Below are 19,788 nucleotides of genomic sequence, written 5' to 3'. Positions count from 1 at the left end.
ATCATGATGGACTCCATGGACTAGCATTTTGGACTTCATAGGCTTATAGGAATATAGTACCCATGGTGTGTTGTGCACCAACACTTGTGAGGTGTGCACATGTTGCTGTAACACATTCAACGGTGTAAGATCCTGTAGAGAGTGTGAGGCTCAACAAACTGTTTGGGTGCAGTGTCTGTTTGTCCTGTCATTCACTTATGACACATATGGGGAAACAATGTTATCCACGTGATGGGATTCATTTGGCATTGTGGGGACCAGTTTACACATTCTACATGTGATATCTCCTGGTATGATGTTAGGGCCTTTTGTCACTGGGAGGTGGGTATGTATGTATGGGCCTGTCTGACAGGATGTTGACATTGTCAGTCAGGTACAGTTGACCCTGACTCAGGACATATATGACTGTGCATTAATATTTCTGACATAGCTGAAGGAGGTGTAATGTTTCTGTCTGTACTCCTTTGCAGATTATCTTTCCACAGCAACAACAAACCTGAACACTTAAACCCTGTTATACTCTTTTACACACTTGACACACTACTGATCCTTTGTGATCAGTTGACAGTGTATGTCATCATCATATCCTGGCATGTCCAAAGGTCGGTTTTGTGTGTACTCTCCAGTCCAGCTGGTGCATATTGGAATTTTGACTCATTGTTACAACTGCCTTATGTACACAGGTAACACTGTCCTCCTACCAACAAACTCAGATATCTGTGAGAGGTGCAACTGTATAGACAGACAGGAGGCTGATCTCTCCCAAGCCATGACTGGCACAGTCTATCAGGTGGTGAAGGTAACCACACACACCACAAATACAGTCACACATGCACCTATGACAACAGCAAACCGTATACATTGACGCACAATGACATACTTGGAGCATCTAAATGTACTTTGCCTAAGCAGCTGAGACATCCAAAGCAGGCACACAAACAACTGCTAACACACAACCATACACACATATCATCACATAGTTCACAAAGTCATTGTGCCACACAGTCACTGCCCTTAGGCCTACACAACACACCTCATACACTTGTATTAGGTGAGTGTAATTGTCCATCACACTGACATCCCACTCACCAGGCTCAACAATGTGACGGTCACTTTGTGCTGTGTGTCGGGTTCCAGGATATGCCACATGAAACATGCACTGTTGTCAGTCCACTGCAAGTACAAATATGGCTCCATCATTGACCCTTCTGGTGTGTAGACCCTCAGACGTTCATCCCTGGACTACATGACAAGAGAAATAGAGGGGCTCTCTGATCATTTAGCCCAGGACAGTATGACCCTGACCTTGTATAGCATCTTACCCTCACCAAGTACTATGTCACAGTATACAGATGACATGATCACTTTTAACAGTTGCCTAACATGTTGTTGTCATTCACAGGGGATCCAGTGTCTGTCAGCCTGGGATTACATGCTCAACATGCCATGTACATTCACTATGGATGCCATGCACCTGTCACCCTCTAGGCTTTCACAGACTGCCTTAGACTCTTGACACACACATAGTGGCTGTTTGAAGCGAGGGTCAGAAGACATAACCACAACCATAGATGTTACAGGGTACAGGAAACGGAGAGTGATGGTGCTCAACAACTGATGTCTAACCCTCAGAATGCATGCATTCAGGACTCACATCAGTATGGAAACTGTTGATATATGTGCAGTAGCAAACACCTGGTTCAGGCTCACAAAAGCACAGCATCACTAACAGGTTTTACGTCATACCATGGTTTTCAGACACAAGACTCGGACCAGACAACAACAATAGTGGGGGAATCCATATACATCATTCATACACACACCTCCAGGTTGGTAGCAGTACACAAAGCATTGGGGAACATACATGTGCAACTGAGAGTGGGCAAAACTGCATTTCAGTTTGTAGACTGTTACTGACCACACTCCCAAATATGGGCATAACAGTCGTTATTCCTGGGAACACTGGGGAATGTGAAGGTCTCACCAAACACCATTATATTGTGTAACTTCAAATACACAAACATTGAGTGGGTATACTACTCAAGCAGTGACACCCTCACACAACAGTTGCTAAGATTGTTACACTCAAATGCTAGGGCAGACCTTGTCAACACACCCACAGGGGGTTAAACATGTGATATCTGATCATCACACACATGGGGACTCTATGTTCCACAACAGAGGTATACCTGTAATTGTTAAGGTCGGAACATACATTCATCTCACTAGACATACATATCCCATACACACACACACACATCCTATGTGATCTCAGTGACATACTTCTCATGAGCAAATGTCACACTTGTACAAACTGAGGTGGTATCTCTCAATGACCTTGGGACAGTGTTAATTACAGCTCAGACAACTTCATACTTTACAAGCACATTCTATGGACAACTTCTGGAATTCATGGATCATGCTATCCCAGATAACTACAAGACTCACTCCTCCAAAGGCAGGGGACCTGTCTACTGGACCATGGCCACTACTGAGCTATACAGAGACAGGAGGAGGCTACTACATTATAGAGCACAATCACAATCTGGAAGGCATCTCTGATCAGTACTAGGGTATAGCTATGATCAGTTGTTGATTCTTCTAAGGCCCACTTCTAACGGACACTTGAAACAGACACTATGGACAATCACAAGGCCTTATTTAGTTATGTCAGGGACCTGTGTGGGAACTCACAGATATGCTGTGAGTTACTGCATAATTACAAATTATACAGTGAACCCACTGACATTGCAAACATCCTGGACAACAGGTTCAGTGGGAATGTTTCCCCACCATCCCCCCTGCAGTGCACATGTCCATCACAACAGGGTGTAGCCTCCCTGACATCACAGATGAACATGTGTGTGCTGCCCTCTCCATAGCAGACAACACAGCATCAGTGGGACCAGATAGTGTCCCAGACTGTGGCATACACGAGATTCATGACAAACTTCACACTCACATTATGTCACTGTTCAATATCACAGTTACTACAGGATGTGTACCCATGGAATGGCGTACAGCTATGGTGTACCCACTCCACAGTGCTGGTGCCACAAGGGACCCTGGACATTATCACAATATATGCTTAACTATCCTGGTCTGCTATGCTATGGAGTGTATCATCATGGAACACATACACATACACATTGTGAACCTACAGACACTAGATCCTACACAATTTGGTGTTGTTGAGGGCATATCTTGCCTCTTGAAGATGTTTGATGTCTTTAAACAGTTAATAGGTCCATAGACATACACAGGGTTGTCCACACCGCCTACCTGGAGCTCGCACACCACTTCTACACAATACCCCACTTGGCCTTTACACATTAGATCACCGTATTCAATATATACACATATGTCACAAGATGGATTGCTAACTGGATCATGGATAGCAGACACATGGTCAGTATTGTAGGTGCCATGTCTGACTATACACTAGTTACCTCTCTTGTTCTGTATATATTTCTGATACATACTGGGTAACACAGGAGGAATATGGATGACGATGTTTGCAGATGACTGCAAACTGTGTGCCATATTCGACTACACAGCTGGCACAAGCATCCTCAGAAAGGGTCTCACAGAGATGGATGACTGATGCCTACAGCTACCTTACTTTAGATGCATAGTCATCACCTTTGGTAGTAACATCTTGCACACACATTACCACATAGGTGATGATACATCACGTACAGTGTGTGTGGTTTGTGATTTGGGGACATGAATACTTAGTACTCTTGCCTTTGACATTCACGTTGCCAATGTTGTTGGACACACCTTCTATTTAGGCAATCTTATCCCATACAGTTTTACATCCAGATCAGGTGGGGGTCATTGTGACCCTGTAGTTATCTGGCACATGCTTGGATACAATGGCCCATTCTGGATGTACCTTACCCAACACCTGCAGCAACTGGAATGTACACAGATTTACATAACCAAGTGGATCTAGGGACTCACACAGATGGTATGCACAGTTTAGCTATGGTCACCCCAGCTCTCCTCAGTTGCTTACTGCCTACTTGGATGCAGTCTGTGCTTTTTGTTTGATGCCATGTCCATCACAGCATTGATGGACAGGCTCCACATGAGGATATTAAAGTCCCTTACAGCTACATGCTCCAGGGACAGGTACGTGAGCAATGATGTTAATAGGACATGCTGGAGGGGAATATTACCATCACAGAGGCTCCACTCACTCGGGAATGCGATCACAGTACCATATATGCACAGACCCACGCTCACCACCTACAGGTGACATCTTCACAGGTGGACGGGTGATTGTATGTTCAGCCCTGCAATATGTTATGGGTCCTTGCTAGACAGAGGCAGACTGACATGAACATATGTGTGATATCTTGTGTGACCTACTATTGACAGGCACAGTCTACGGATCTAGCGTGATTGCAGAATACAAACACACTGTGGCTAGGCTTCTACATACCCTAGGGCAGATAGCCTAGTGTCAACCTCTGAACCTATGCTAATGTTCGGGATGCACATTGTTCAGTGATGGTACTGATTGCAGGTTTTGTTTCTTCTTTGCTTTACCACTTCCTATGAACAACCTAGGTTTCTGCATAACATATTTGATTGTGACAGGATTTCACTATTTTATATTGTGTCTGTTGTCATATCACTGTGTGCACATGGTGGATTGGTGAATAGTGCAAGGTTCCTGGGTTGACACTTGCAACTGAGGGATATGTGTGGCCCACTGCTGTACTCAAACTTGACCTAAGTGTGTGAGCATGCCCAGTTCAGACTTTCAGTGCTTTGTTGCCTGACATTTGTCTCATAGTTTCAAGTGTATGAGCATGCCCAGTGTGACCTTGCAGTATGTTGCTGTCTGAGGTCCACTACGTTTGTTGATGTGTGTGAACATTACCAATATTAACATTTATACTATATGTGTGTTGAATATCAGGTTCTATTATTACTGCAGGCCTCACCTTTGTGTCTTAACTCGACAGGGATTATGCTATGCCTGCAAGGTTTCCATGAGATACTTAGCATTGACTTATCAACATTTTTTCATACAAGCTGACCATTGACATACTGTCATTATTTAGTGGTTCTGTACTCTGACTATAGTGCACTGTATCCTGGGTTCGAGGACTATCACTGCTTCATATTTTCATACATGCCAGAACAGACTACTTCAAGAAAAGCGAAGCAAATACGAACTTGTTAACCTGCTTTTGATGAACTATACCCACATTTGACCAGACTTGCACAACATTGCTCAATGTTGCCCAACATTGCTGGACAGTGCACAATATTGCTGAACATTGCCTGTAGTTGTGCTACTTAGTGTGCACAATTTTGTTTACATATACTAAATAGTGGTGAGAGCTGTTTAGCAGTGCTTTATATTGCTTAACACATAGCAATCATGCCTCAGGTGGTGCTGCAGGGCTGCCTATGTCAGATGCACATTTTACACTCCCTATACATGTTTGTTAACAGGTAGTGTCAAGTTAGGCATTGCTTTTACTGTATGTGTGAGTCGGAGAGAGGTATCATTTCCAGGGTTCCTACTGAGCCAGTGTATATGCTATGCGTTGCCTCTTTGCCAAGGCCAAAGCATAGTGGGCACACCTCCTTCTGCCTACTGGGGCAGGCTCAGGTTGTTCCTCCTCCGAGTCACGCTCTGCCTGTGATGGCCTTGGCAATGGTGGGGGGCTGTTGTGCCTGGCCCTATGCTGCTCCTGCTGCAGCTGTTTTCACAGGATCATATTGTGTAGCATAGCACATACCATGACTATTTGGGTACATGTAGTTGGTGAGTACTGCAAGGCTCCTCCAGATGTGTCCAGGCACCGGAACCGTGACTTGAGCAGTCCAAACACACGCTCAATTACATTTCATGTTTGTGCGTGTGCCTCATTATGGCGTTCCTGTTCAGGTGTGTGTGCATTTATGATGGGTGTCATCAGCCACGGCTCGAGTGCATATCCAGCATCCCCCGCTAGGTGAACATGAGGGATGTCCCTATTGGCAAATGTCTGGTACAGCTGTGTCAGATGCCAGATATGGGAGTCATGGTAGCTTCCAGGGTGGCCAGCACACACATTCATTATTATGCCCTGGGCATCACACATGACCTGGCAGTTGATGGAGGGGTATCCCTTGCGGTTATAGTAGACCCTACCCCGCTCACCGGCTGGTGCTTTGATGCAAATGTGCATGCAGTCTATTGCACCCACTACCTCAGGGTACTCTGCTATTTGCTGGAAGAGACGCATATTGCTGGCCAATACCTCACAGGAATTGGGGAAATATACATGATCACCGACATGTGTTGCCATGGCATTCAGGAACTGGTGCAGTACCCTAGATGCTGATGCCTGTGAAATCCCCATCATATCACCAGTTGGTCTCTGGAAGGTACCTGTTGCTAATATTCTTAGGCCAACACAATACCTTGGTTTCCACTGGGATGGGTTCCCCTCTGTTGGTTCTATGTGTGAGGCATGGCCTGCCCAGCTCAACAATTTGCTGCATGAGGTCTCTGTCCACTCTATAGTGCTCCACTATCTCCAGCTCATGTAGCCCCTGGTAGGTTACCCTAGGCCTGTACACTCTTCTCTGTCTCCTCACGGTGGGTTGCTCAGCAGCATTTGCATTGCCACCACCCTCAGCATGTTGCATATGTTGCCTTATGACAGCAATGGCAGCCACTAACATTTCTTTGTCTCAGTAAAGCTTTTTCAGTTTTCACTTCTATTAGCTTACTGCAGTGTTGCAGTGTGTCTGAGAAAATTCATACTGGAATGTGCTTGGCTGTGTTTTGAGTGCTGGGCTAGTGTAATGCCTGTGTAATTGGCTGATTCCAATTGTTTTCACCTGCTAGCTCTGCTAGTTCTCCCTGGTTAACTTCCTACTATTTGTTGTACTTCCTTTTCCCTTTCTGTTTCCTCAGGGGGCAGCGCCGCGCAAACAAGCGCAAGCACATGCACACCAGCTCACATGCGCGCACACATGCTTACACGGACTAAAACTTGCTTATTCCTGTTATAACGCGCGCACACCGGTGCAAACACGCTTACAACTGTATACACAACCTTACATATGCTTACTCAAGCCTACACGCGCACACACACGCTTACACACGCGCAAAAGTTGAATTTCTTTCATTACTTTACAAACTCTGTTAGTATTACATAAATATTATTTAATTTACAATATTTCTTAAACAGAAAAAATAATAAGGAAAGCCAGTATTTCACTGAGTAATATAGTTTAAAATTTTTATTTTGTTTTAATAATTTCCCTTTATTTAACATTTAATTAAACTATTAATATAGCTATTGCATACTTGTAATTTCTTTAATTCTATTCTTATTCATTGAATTAATTAGTTATACATGAATACATCAAACTCTCAGTTAACCGGCACCCATGGGGATTGGTGGATGTCAGATAACTGTAGTTTCTGGTTGCTTGAAAGTTACAATTAAAAAAAGGCCTGACTAATACTATACCCTATACTATTTGTTTGGTTTGACTTGTTCTCAGGTTGGGGAGAGAGGGAATTTATTCCTATCTCCATTTTTAAAACTTTAAAACTCTAAAAATGTAAAGTATTTTTCTGCAGGGGGAAACAGAAAATGCAACACATGAAAATTGTAATGTATTTCTTCAAATTTTTTTTTTTCGCTGGTTGCTTGAGAGTAATGGTTGCTTGAGTTGTGGTTAACTGAGAGTTTACTGAATTCCTTAATTAAGTTGATGTCATAATGAACATTAACAGACTCATTTAATTATGTTTATTAATTTATTTACTTGGAATGTTGATTTGTTTACTCAGAACATTAATTTTGGAACTTTAATCTTAAACTCACATACTATTGCTTACAAAAGTTTTATAATGAAGTTAAATAGAATGAAGAATTCCTGCTAGTCACTGACATGCTAGAAAATATTAAATGGAGTTGACATGATGACAGTCTGTAATATTCAACCAAGCAGTAGGCTCACAGAAAAGGGAATTAACAGTAGTGTTGTGAAAATTTATATTCTACAATATCACAGTTGTACAGATGAAAGTCTATGCAAAATAAGGTAAGTCCATATGAAGCCTTGGGGATTATTGATCAGATTATTGCTGTCCTTTCAGATTTACACAAATTACATAAGGACAAGGACTGAATAAGACACACAGATGTGCCCAAGGTAATCTTAATTAGTAAATTATAAGAGAATCTCATGTATGATTTACTTTCCCATAGTATGTATTTTGGCCATCTTGCAATTTGCTGCTTCTATTTTATGTGCTTCTATGCTTTCCAGTAGCTATGGCTTGAATATAGCGGTGCAAGTAATCTGCTAAATGCTGATATATAACAGTGCTGACTATAGTAAAGACATTTTAACAAAGAGCTAAATTATGAAGTCAGATGAAATATAAATTGGGAACTGTTCCTTCTTAACACTCATTACCATAGATCCTTCATTTCAATGCCATGCCTGAGAGCTTAAGAAAAGTGTATGATACAGCTTAGTTTTATGAGATATGAATTTATATGTGGTGAGTTATAAAACTACTCAGTGTGGAATCACTACTCTGTTTCTTCTTGTTTAATTTGAATAATTGTAAGTGGATATGACTGAAGCTGATAACATAACTATTGTAGCTGACAAATAATAAAAAGATGGGATAACTATAGAAAGTTGAAAAAATATCTTCAAGAATTTCAGCATTTAAATCATTGCAATATTGTTCCTTTGGTCTATGAAGATACTGAAACCATCATTCTAATTATAAAATGAGATATCACATTGCTATAGGAAAGGGAAAATTAGCCATATGCCTTTTTCATTGACAGTTATTGTTATTATGATTATTATTATTATTTACCTTGTACGTTATGGCATTATCTTATGATATTTAGTTAATCATATGTCTGTGTTCTTATCATACAATAATCATCTAAACAAGTTTGTCATTATAAGCTGCACTACATATGCAGCTTTGTAGCTTTCTGTATGAATGTATTTAATGTAGAGGTAGTTATATGGATGCTATCATTATAAAATATACTGTACTCATATAGAGAAGTCAATGCAAGGGCAATTGTAGTATTATAAAGAAAGGAAATAAGTTATGAGAACAAGCAGTGCATATACCAGTGGTATCATATTAGTTGTGATGATACAGCTTCTTAATTTAGATAATTTTAATTGGGTTTCTTATATCTTTAGGTTACTTTATTTTGATGTTGATTAGCTTTGGTGGAAGAACTATTCCAGGATATGTTTGTTTTTAAACTTTACTGAGATGTATAAAAAAAATGTGAAAATAAATTATGGATGTATTATGAAGTAGAAATTGTTTAAACAGTTTTAAACCCAACATAAATATACTGAAATTGTATGGCTTTTTATGGATATCATCAGGATTCAATGTGTTGTTTAGTAGATTATATAAATACTATTAAAAACAAAATGCTAGATATTGGATTTCGGTTTTACTGCTGAGCATGAAAGATTTAACATTAGTAACCATATGTTTTATAACATAGACAGAAATAAATTATAACTTGACATATCCAGCTGGTATTACTTTACTAATAAATGGCAATCAAAATAAAACAGTATTAAGTTTAATTCTCAAATGAATAGTATACTACAGATGTTATATGAAAGAAAGTTTAGGGCTCTCAGAGTAATAATATGGCATGAAGCTTATTCAGCTTTTTAAAATACTAACTGATATGTTTTACACTGTGATTGATACAATCAACTAGAATATAATAGCAATGTATTTACTGCCATTACACAAATTCACTGTATGATATATGGAATTGACATAGCTGTTTTAATGGCTACATTGAAACAGAGGAGAACCAAATTAAAAGAAGTATGAAAGATGAACCCGAGATTCATGAAAAACTGTGTAGGCTACACGTGAAGCCTACAACATGTTTACATGTTAGCGTGATGAGCAACAGCACTAATTGCACATGTGTGTTGCTCATCATGCTAACATGAATAGAAGCATGTTTCCATGGCCAGCAACAGTGTTGGTGGCCAGGAAATCATGTTGAGCAGCACAAGCACACACAGTAAACAAACAGGCTTTTCTGTGAGCAAACCTGTTAAGTATGTTCTCGTGGACAGCATGAAGATCTGCAAAAGGTAAATAATGCATGCTGTACACAGTCAGAGAAAGCTTACTGACTGTACTGTGCACATACATGAAGAATATGAATCTAGTAATAAGAAAAATATTATGTGAAACGGCAAGGGTAACTACAATAGATGGGTTATCAGACAGGAAAAGTGTACTAAGGACAATGTGCATAGAAATCAAAGAGATGTATACAGAAATATATAAGGTGGAGGGTAAATCTTCAAATTCTAGTATGATAATTGATGTGAAGGTGCTTATGTCACAAAGACAACTTTGTAATATTAAAATTATGCAAGACGTATGTCAGACTAATTAATGGTGATCAAAATTCCTGAGCCAATGCAGGCAAATAAAAGTAGACATGATATTATAGGATATGACAGTTATACAAATTCACATTGTAACAGATGAGAATTACATGACATATGAATGTCATTGACATGCTGAGATGAGATACCCATGTAACATGTTGGAAAATAGGAATGGCTTAGAAGCCACAATGTCCTTTTGCTAGAACTGAACCCATACCAGCAATGTAAACACTAATCTGTGGATTCCTCACTAAATGAATACACTGCCTCAAGGCTTTATTCCTCTACTCTGTCTCCTACAGGCTTTTGAGGGGACAAGGCATTGTCAGACCCCATTCTGAGGGGCCTCCTGCATAGCTGCAAAACAAACAGCACCAGAATTACCCATTCTAAAAACTTAAACCTTGCCTGTGATATAAATAGGACCTGCTGGAGAGACAGGTATGTATCCCAGGAATTATCCTGTCTCTGGAACAGGCTTCCCATCCATGTGAAGCAGAGTTCCTCCCTAACCCAATTTAAGTACAATCTGCACAATTGGATGGAGAACAGGGAATTCATCCCTGGTTTGGCACCTATGTCTCTAATGGACACAGACAACCTGTAAATTGTTCATCTCCCAGGCCCTAGCTTGTAAATGTTTCATCTTCCAAGCCCCTGCTCACAACTGTCTAGGGTATCAGAATTTGTCAGAGATTTGGGATGCATGGCTAGACTTAAAAAGGCTCTTATTGTCATTAGCCAGGTAAACACCTATGAACCTGCGAACAGTGTGCACTACAGAAGTAGGCCTAATATATGTATGAGGAGAATCACCCTTGAAGGGAATAATGCACCTCAATATTATAATAGTTATGCATCCTGCATTTAGGTCTGTGTAGTGTTACAAATGCAGGAGTACAGTGCCCTGGCATAACACACTCCTGCCTGACACAGTTATTGTGCCAACAGATAAGAATAGATGCAAACCCCACACCATGATGCAATGTATTCCCCAGAGCTGTGTTTTGTCAGCATCTGCCACAGGAGGTAGCAATGGGTATTGTCCTAAACAATTGAAATTAATGTGTGAATTAAGAAAGGATCCCTGAAAATGAATGTCATATCAGCATGTCAGACTGATGGCAATCAAGTGAGTATGCTTATGTGCGCACAAATGTGATCAGTACTATATCAATGTTCTGTGGTCAAGGATGGCTTCTTTGTATGTCTGTACACATACCCCCCAAGAACTGTAGCACTCTCATATGCATCACAGTACTCAATTCATGTGCCAAGGTAGCACTCTCACCATTACGTTGATAAAACAAATGTGAACTTTCAGGAAATCCAATGATATGTTCACATGTGTTTGTCTAACATATCAAAGGATAACACTGACATGATGTAATCATTGTGTGACATCAATATGTTCATACAAAAGGAATCCCTATGCTAGAATTGAACATCAAGCTATACAACTCCTTCAAATAAGAGGATAGCTATTAATCATGTTTGTCACAGCAGAACTGCCATCACAGGTGTTGAACTCCACTATGTAAAGTCATTCAGTCATCTGTACTTCATTTGCCCTTAATTTGTATCTGCTAAAATGTATAGAGAAGGCCTCTGCCACTCTATATTTATACAACCTATAACTGGGGAAGGGATGACTTTCCTGCAGAACAGTTGAGGACACAAATGCTTACAGTCACTCAGGGCTAGTTTGAAACTCTTGCCTAACCATTGTGAAAATCGCCAACATAGTGGGATCAGTGAATATGTCACAGTATAAGTGCATCACCAATTGTCATATGTGTGGTTATGGGAAAGCATTGCATTATGTGTGTGACTCAAGGAATATGTGTCCCTGTCATTCCTTAGAAAGAAATGTATTGTATGTCAGACAACATTGCCTGATGCTAGCTATACCCAAACACATCTGTGGCCCCCTACTGTTGTCACTGTGATGGTAGAACAACAATTATATAAACTGTAGATACAATCTTGTATTGGAGCACATGCCTTACTTATGCAACAACATGCATTATATTATAGCAAGTGAAAACGCTTAGCCTCTGATGTTTTATCATTTTATTATTATAAAAGGACTGTTTCTTTTTGTGTAGAACACGTTGGTTTGTGTGGTTTTCATTTTAACATGTGTTATATTGTCTCATATCCTCAGTCCTGAGGTGGTATTTCACTAGAGGTGTGATGGAATCACAATCTATTCAAATGACAGGATAAGTGTGCAATATAGCCTTTCCAAAGGAAATATAAAATAAACTCTTGTAACAGTAACCAACATCTACACATAAACATAGCGCATAGTGATAACACTGCTAACATGTACAGTGACTGCAAATAGTGATGTTGTGATTTGAACTATATAGCTAACATCAGAGGCTAAAGAATGTTTGCTAAAACAAAAGTGCAATTACAGATTTATTTGTTGACTGTGACTCAGAACATTTCGATAGATTACATCACCATTGTGTATCACCTTCATGTTTCTGCTACATTTATTTGCAGCCTGTACTGCAGAGTAAGAGAAAGAAATGCACAAACACAGATGACAGTCATTCCTGTATTCAGACTCCCTACCTAGGTATGTAAACAACCTACACACAAGTATATTATATGCACACACCATAGGAGAAATCTAACTGCATGTGAACCACACTGCAGCTTTGAAATTAAGTCATTAGCTGTATCATGCAAAGGATATGAGGGTCTCATTGCTGTATTTGAACTCCCTACCTATCGGATTACACAATCTATAAACAAGCGTATTATATGCACATGCTACAAGAGAAATCTGATTGCATGTTGAGGCACATTGTATCTTTCAATGGAAGTCATCAGCTTATCATGTTAAACAGATGTTTGTGGAAAAATGACTTCTACAGCTATGTGGAAATCTAAATGTTGTCAATACTAAGAGTTGTAACAGACTCCTGAATCCATTATACACACTCACCACAGGAAATGTCTGACTTTTGTGGCATGAAGGTGCATTACTGAAATGATGACCTCATCAGCGTGTTGCAAACAATATGCATTTGTAGACAGAGGGAAAAGGAGATGTGGGATTGACCTGAACATGTAAATGTTTCTCACAAGTAGGAGTCAAATGAGCACAGGTGTTGGATTAATCCTTCAGTGATTCTATGGACCCACCATCACACACTCAAGTAGATTGCTGTGAGATTAGAACTCCCTACCTATCTAGCTATGTAATCTAAAGAACACAGTACTTAATGCAAGTGCCACTGCAGAAATCTGACTTTCATTGTGTGAGAGTAAACTTTATAGAGGATGACATCAGTGTGGTGTTGCAGAGAAGATGATGTTGAGAGAAGAGTCTGATATTGATGTGGACTCGCCCTGCAGTGTAAAATTAACTCTAGGCAATTACTGTACTGTGGACAGCAGTAGTTAAGGTCATATCTGCACAACTCATAACACACACACACAAGTAAACTGCTGTGAGAATAGAACCCCCTACCTATTTAGCTATGCAACCTAGAAGACACAGTACTTAATGCAAGCACCACTGCAGAAATCTGAATTTACACTCTGACAAGGCAGTGTAGATAGGATTAGTGTCTTATTTTATGTCAGAGACACTATTGTGATGTTGAATATTTTATGCAAATCCATATTTGTTGATATGGCAGAGTAAGGGCAATGTTATGATCAATAACACATACACACTGCTGACTTATGTCAGCTATGCTGTCATTAATGTATACTGCAGAACTAAGAGTGACATGTACCTACTTGTCTTGTGTATATAAGACATACACATACTTGTAAAACAAAGGATGGACAATAAATCATCCATGGATCATCATGTAATGAAAGGTATCGATTTTAGCAATGGTATGTGCTCATGCATGGTCAGTGTGGACTATGAATACCAAGCAATACTTAATGTTCCAGTGCTGAAGGGATAGCAAATGATTTCTGTGAGTCAAGACAATATGTGGTTGTATGTCATCTGTAAGTGTCAGTGCTGCAGTGCAAACCCAAATGTCCAGAATGAAGTGGGCAATTCACCAGACAGTTCACTGTATTTCACATGAGCACATTACACAACTTCCATGTAATGAAGTAATATCATCCAGTAGCAATAGTTATTTTTGTTCAAAATCAGTTTTTAAAGCACATTTGTGTGCAGTTTGATGTGTTGAACTGGGACTGTAGTGCCAGTGTTTAGTTATGTTCAGCGGTCCTCCCTGGCAACCTTTGCACAAATAAAAATTGCTAAGGAAATGCTGTGAATCTGATTACATTTACAAGACATCAGGTTTATATGCCATTTTGCATACACACATTCCACATGTTTTGTTATACCTTTCAATATTAGCTCCAAATCTCAAATCAGAAATGAAGTGTTGTGCTTGTCTTCTCCATTTGCATGACAGTATGCTGTGAACAAACAAAGTTCTATGCTGAAGAAAACAATGAAACACTGCATTTGGTGTGCCTTCTACAAATAGTAAACTGGCTTAGCAGTGATGCATGACCATCAACACTCTGGACAGTACTTAGTAGATAAATTCCACCTGCTAAGCTAGGTTTCTCTGTAGCACAAGCTATATACTTTCTGAACTTAATGAAAAACCAAAGTTTGACTCCAGTATGCAGATGATTTTACAGAGTGCCAGCTTGTGATTATTATATCAACTTTTTATTATGAGTTTAAGAATACCTATGAATAACTGGGTGTACAATGAGGTCTAAAGCAAACACTCACTTCATTATGCAATAACACCTGAAGCGCAAGCTAGCATGGCATACTACAGTTGCTCCTTGTCAGACATCGTGCAACTGCTGAACACCAGAACTGATACAACAGATGGATCTTAGAGAGATATATAGGCAACTCATTTATAGGAAAGACAGTTATAAAACAGGCAGTATGACTTTCATCTAATTCTGTATATGAACCAGTGTCAAGATGAAGAATTAAGTTTACAGACTTGATCATTAACTCTAGACCCCACCAAGGAAATTCACTATCCCATATGTCAAAATAACACCTTTAGCCAATGGCAGATGTAGCTTTTATTCTTCAGCAAAGTAATGGCAGACAGAAAATGCCATGGCATGACATTTACATCCATCAGATTAATGAATAGTGAACAGTACAAAGGGGTGAGAGAGAGGGGGTGAAGATAGACATAGGTATAGAGACACATATGTAAGGGTGGTGTTATGGGTCAATAAGGTACATATTTACTGTGTGTCCTCAGTAGTATTAATCGGACATGCTCTATATCAGTAGGTGATGGCTGCAGTGGTGAAAAAGCTGTAGGACAGGCAAAAACTGATGATGACATGGGTAGAGGAAGGATGGTTTAATAATATATCCTTATGGGCATGGATGTGTTTGCAAATATTTTTTTGCAACAGAATTCAAAAGTTGTTTGTGAAAGTTTGTTAATGGATAAAAATTAAGATGTATGTCATTAAACATATCATAAATGTATAACATCACAGTAAGAAATAATGTACCATACATCTGGACTTGATGCTATGTCCAAAAAGCAATCTTTCGACAAAAGATTTATGTCAACACTCCACAGAGGAAATTGCACTTGTTATATCCAGTAGTCAAAGAACCATTTGAGTAACTGTTTCAAAATATTGTGTCTTTACTCTGTATTCTAAGAATTCAGTATGCTTAAGCACCTCTGTGTTAAGATAACCAGACTGATGTGGGTGATGGCAACTGACCAAGTTTTGCCATAAGACATGAGCAGCCATTCAGTGTCTCTTGGCAATGGTGCATGATGCCAAACTCTACACAAATGCTGGGGACAAGAAGTGAAAGCTTTCTTGTGGGACGGTTTTGGTTCTGTGTGCTGTGTGTGATATTTTTTTTTAACAGATTAAACATATGAAAAAGGGGTTAATAGGAAAGTGGTGAAATGGGGGAGCAAGCAGGGGGAAGGACATAAAGGGCAAAGAATAGAGGAATTTGCAGGAAGGTAGTGGGAGAGAACCATAGCTTTCCACTTTTTCACAAGATAAATGTAGAAGTGTAGTCAGAATTTGTTGATTTTGGATTGTCACCACACCAAGGGTAGGTGAAAATAATGTTGTACAGCCAATTGTCAAAAAGACATATAGATGAAGTAGAGAACTATGTATGGGTTGTTATTTTTTTGTGGGACAGGTGCCCTTTTTTCGTTTACATTTTTTTTTCTTTCAAAGAGAGAGGAGTGTTGTGGAAGGTGCTTAGGAATGTGAGGGTCAGGTAGGAAGGTTAGGTAAGGAAGCAGGTGCAGACATACAGTACAAATAAGACAAGGATGGTTATGTCCACAAAAGTTTGAAGACACTATGATTGTGGATAGGTAGGGGGCATCAGAGGTGCACCCATTCCAAGCCTGTGAACAGTGAAAATCTAGTCCTCACCCCTCAGAACTGTCAACACTTGTCTCCTGTCTCAGTTTCCTGTGCCAGTACTCAAAGTGGCATCATCCTGGAAATGAGGCAAAGCACCTTTTTACACTGCTGATTGGGGCACTGAGGCTTTTTTCCATAATACCCTTCACCAGCCCTGTTAGCTCTTGGTGGGTGGCAAAATCACTATCTCCATGAATAGTACTCCTGGACTGTACCGGTGTACTAGTTGCCAGGGCAGAACTACCTGATGTGTATGGGTCAGGTAGGGCAGGGATTGTGGAAGCAACACTGACAGCCTGGGACCCTGAAACACTGGGAGGATGATGGACTGATCATTTGTGGTTGGTCTATCTCTCTGTGCTGCATGTCAGGTTTTATAAGCAGAAATATATGACAACAGAACATTTTAAGCCATATTAAATATTCTCCCACCCACAAAAAAAAAACAAAAAAAAAAACAAAGAGACAGAAGGGGTAGGGTGAGACAAAGGAGAGTTAGGTCAATGGCATATCACATCACTATATAATTTCAGAAAATAAACAGTTATGATTATGAAGTCTATACATCTTTGCCACATCTTGGTATCATAAACAAACACAAACTTTTCCAGGTAACTAAATGGGTTCCAAATAGCAGAAAAAATGTAAACCCACAGTACAAAGCTATAAATCCAAACTTCTTGAAGAATAGCTAGGGTTGCCACCCCTCCATTTTTTTTCCAGACTATCCGGAAATCAAACTGATTCTCCGGTAGTCCGGAAACACTGTACAAACTCCGGTATTCTGTTTCAAAAAGGAAACAGACTATCGGAGTTTGTAAATCGGCTGATTTACTATGCTTTTTTTACAGAAAAGCATAGTAAATCAGCCGAAAGCAGGCAGCAAGAACACAAAAAGAAGGCGTTCCCCACCGAGTGATGCCATCACAGCGTCACAAAATGGGCGGAATGTGGGCAGGAAATGGGGTGGGCGGGGTTACTGATGACATGAGGGGCATGGCTTTACTCCGGTTTTCGCCACGAAGGAAGGTGGCAACCCTAAGAATAGCTTTATTAGGAAACAGAAATGAGCAACAAGACTTTCAAGTTCTAAAAACTCCTTTTCAGTGCTTGTACCATTAATCAATTGCAATGCTCTGATATCATAAACACAAATATTTATTACAATATTGCTTTCCTGCATACAATTACAATAGTTATTAGACTTACATTAAGACCTGATGCATATGTACCCCGTGTATGTCTGAGGTGAGTTAACATCTCTTGGTATAGCTCATTGTTCACTGCAATGTCTTTAGCAGCTATATAAAACAGAATAAGACAACTAGAGACAAGAAAGCATATTGCATAACAGTCTTGGCTGGGTAATGCATTGTATATCGTTTAATACAAATATGTCAGTATACTTATACAGCTGTGGGATGTCAGCAGTTCTAAACTCATCATCCCATCAGTTAAGGAGACTTTTCAGGCCACTATAGTGATGACAACAATTCCCTCCAGTGCATGGGATGCCAGTTGCACTGCAGACCACCTTGACTACTCTGTTCGAAGCCTCAGTCTTATACTGAGATGCAGTAATTTCCCCTGCAGTAGCCTATGACTGCAGTGTTTCATGAGGAGTGCCACAAAAAATCATGGACTCCTCAACACCCCACGTCTGTGCTCTAAATTTAGAACCATCATCTCCCACACCAGCCATGCCTGCAGAAGTGAAGAAGCAACTTTAAGGATGAATCGTCGTCACTTTCCAATCTCACATTTAATGGCTAGGGAGCAAACACTTACAACCTTGCCAACTGCATTTGCATGATGGTAAGCACAAAGAAGCACTTGTAAGCAAGGAGAAAGGTATTTTATCAAACAGCAGTGTAGGTGTGAGACATGGCAATGAAATTTGCCATGTGTGATGCTGAAAATTTTCTCAGTTTTTTATATGGTGAACACTGAGGGCCTCAAAAGCTTGGCTTGTTATCCTTGTTGTTTTGCAGGTTAAATAGTATGACTTAGCACATAACTTCCTGGAATTACATGCTGTAAAAAGGTAGTTAACCAATGTGGGAATCAAACAGAAAGAAATAATGTATATGTTTCAAGCAAGGTGATTATTTGTCAGTGCTACAGGTGAAATCCATTTCAACCATATTTATTACAGACAGACTGCATTCAGTATGAATGGAGATATACTTCAGATAGACCTGTAAATGTGTGACTTTAAGAAGTTGTATGAAATATATTCTCATGAAAGAGGCATTATTACTGTTTGCAAATGGTGCAATGGTACAAAGGTTTGTGTTGTCCCTCACAGCAAGAGGTTCTCTGGTTTGATTCTTGGCTGGGGTGCCTTCTGTGCAGAGTTTGCATGTCCTCATTGTATTCATGTTTGTTTTCTCTTGGTGCTCTGGTTTCCTCCCACATTACAAAGACATGTATCTAGAGCATTTCTCCCTGGGCCTCTGCTGAAAATTGTCTCATTCCAAGTCAGACTTTCCCGGTAATAAATAAAAATGTATGTCAGATGGATAGGCTTTCATGAGATGATTAATACGGTTGGGATATGATGCATACATGCATACTGTCTTAAACACAGACTTGGGCTTTGTGAAGAGAGAGATGATTTTCACTTTAGTATTCAACCCAATATATATATATATATATATATATATCTATATATATCTATATATATATATATATATATATATATATATATATATATATATATATATATATATATATTCAAGTTCATTTTTAACTCATTATCATAATTATCCTGATTGCACAATTACACACACATTCAATTGTGTTTCATAACTAAATAATTAATGAGATATGCTAGTTATAAAAATCTAAGTATCAAAGCATTAGTGAGACATTTTTTGCAATAAACATAATTATAGTACCAGTTGTATGGTGTGTTACCTTCATAACTAT

The sequence above is a fragment of the Protopterus annectens genome, chromosome 1.part1, assembly GCF_019279795.1.
Source record: "Protopterus annectens isolate FY-2018-M chromosome 1.part1, PAN1.0, whole genome shotgun sequence".
Lineage (NCBI taxonomy): Eukaryota > Metazoa > Chordata > Ceratodontiformes > Protopteridae > Protopterus > Protopterus annectens.
This window is presented reverse-complemented; position numbering follows the sequence as displayed.